The sequence below is a fragment of the Canis lupus genome, chromosome 22 (assembly GCF_003254725.2).
Source record: "Canis lupus dingo isolate Sandy chromosome 22, ASM325472v2, whole genome shotgun sequence".
Classification (NCBI taxonomy): Eukaryota; Metazoa; Chordata; class Mammalia; order Carnivora; family Canidae; genus Canis; species Canis lupus.
In genome coordinates, this window is record NC_064264.1 from 27,310,314 (window position 1) to 27,312,519 (window position 2,206).

At 42.0% G+C, this 2,206-nt stretch overlaps 1 pseudogene; it reads right to left on the minus strand.

The window, feature by feature from the left end:
* Nucleotides 1-245: 245 nt before the first annotated feature.
* On the minus strand, nt 246-1,017 carry LOC112655822 (40S ribosomal protein S4-like; annotated as a pseudogene).
* Between the last annotated feature and the right edge of the window lie 1,189 nt (nt 1,018-2,206).

Genomic DNA, 2,206 nt, shown 5'->3' on the forward strand with positions numbered 1-2,206 from the left:
GTGATCACCTGTCTACCTGCACGTGTCCTGCAGTAGATCTACCCTGCAAGTTCTGGGAAGGCAAGGATTTACCATGTATCCTCTGTGCTCGTGGTTGTATCTTCCTTCCTTGCACAACACACACTGTGGTATGTTTAAAAATATATTTTAATCTTTTTATTACTATTTTTAATCATGCCGTATTATCTTTAATTGAGTATAAGGACTTCCAATCACATCACCTAGAAATCATTTTACCCACTGCTCTATTTGCCCACCGATCTCTTATCTCTCTCCTTAGCAATGGTGAGGCAGATAGGGGAAGAGAAATGCATGGCTTGTTGCCTTTGCCAATAATACAAATGTTAGAGAGCCAGGTGGCAAAGCCATTGCCATTGGCATCTTTTATGTGAACTATATCAAAGAAACGAGGGTGTCTCTCTCTCTATTGGTGATCACATCAATTTTTCTCAGATTAGCACCTCTAACAGTTTGACCTGTGTCAAACTTGATGAAATTAGTAATCTTTCTTGCCTCCAAATTAATCTGAATGGTGTCATTTACCTTGATGAGGGGATCAGGAGAGCGGATGGTCTGAGCATCATGGATTACCAGATGAGGGATTCCTTTTGTCCCCACAAAGATCTTTCTCACTTTGCACAGCTTTTACTTGGCCTCCTTAGGTATAATCCAATGAACAGTAAAGTGACCTTTGGTGTCATAAATCAGACCAAAACTCTCCCCGGTCTTGTCAATGATGATGACATCCATAAAACTAGCAGGGTAAATTCTATCATCTTGGACCTTGATGTCAATATTAATAAAACACTGCATACAGATCTTCTTTACTTTATCTCCTACTAGGCCATACTTAAATCTTTTCCTTAGGAAAATGAGGAGAGGAACATAGTCTTTCAGCTTATGGGGACCTGTAGATGGACGAGCTGCAAACACAACAGTCAGTTTATCCAGCATCCAATGCGTTGGAGCTGCCACACTCTTCAGATGGGACCATGAACCATGGTTGTTGCCAGGCATGAAAAGAGGATTGCCTCCTTCTGGTACACCAGAAAAGAGAGCCCAAAATATCTTTTTAGGAAAGATTTGGTAGGGAAAGTTTAAGATTATTCAGGGAAGAATCTTGCTGCATACAATTGGAGTTATAAAACAGAAGGAAGAAAAAGACAAAAGTTGGAACTTTGAAATGTACTATGGCATTAACGGCACATCAGAAAAATGACACAGCACAACCAATCAGTGAAGTGATATTTACTGAGCATGTGTTGTGGACAAAGCTCCGTGTTAGGGCCTTTGGGTAATCACATAGGGTTTGCCCGACAAGAGCTTGCTGAGGGGAGGCCTGGTTTCTACATGTTGTCCCAGCCAAATTATTAAAAATTCTCTCTTGGGTTCTAACTCGTTCTTATCTGGATAGTATATTAACTGACCACACTATCCCTGGGGGATATGAATAATTCCAATTCAAATCAAGAAAGGGGATTTGTTTTTGATATTGAGTTAAGTGGGGGTCAAAGATCAGCAGCCAGGCATGGGGGGATTTAGAGCTATCAGGGAATTCACCCAAGAAAACTATTGGAAGAAACAAACAAACAAACAAACAAACCTCAAACTCCAAACGAGTCAAGAAATCTCTAAAAGAAAGATCTGGTGGCAGATTGCGACAGGAGTCTAAAATGCATCATTTTCAAGATGTTGTCATCCCTTCTTGGTTTGAAATTTCTACTGTAAGACTTATTCTCTGGGTTTCTACAAAAAAGCAGTGGGATGGGGCAGGCGATTATCTTTGGAATGCCATTATTAAAGAACAATGTGGGGAGAGAAAGACAGATCTCCCCTGCCATTTTCGGAAAGCCTTTCTCCGTTGGCTGATGAGCAACAACACCAAGTTTGGAGACTGCTTGGTTTTCCCTTGGCAGGGGTCAGGGATCACAAGAGGGCATAGATCCTGGTGAATCTTGATAAAAACTGACAATGGCCAGGACCCAGGGTGAGCCTTGAAAGGGCAAGGGAGTCCCGTCCTGCATACCCAGAAGAGCTGAAACATTGTAACCGGAAGGAGGTGATCATGAGACAAAAGCCAAAATGAAATCAAGCAAACTGATGTGGAGGACTTTTTTTTTCCCATGAGAATTCCAGACGCTGGCCCTCATGATCATGATAAGGACAGAGACAGTAGCACACTGCGATGAATGGGGGAGCAGAGTGC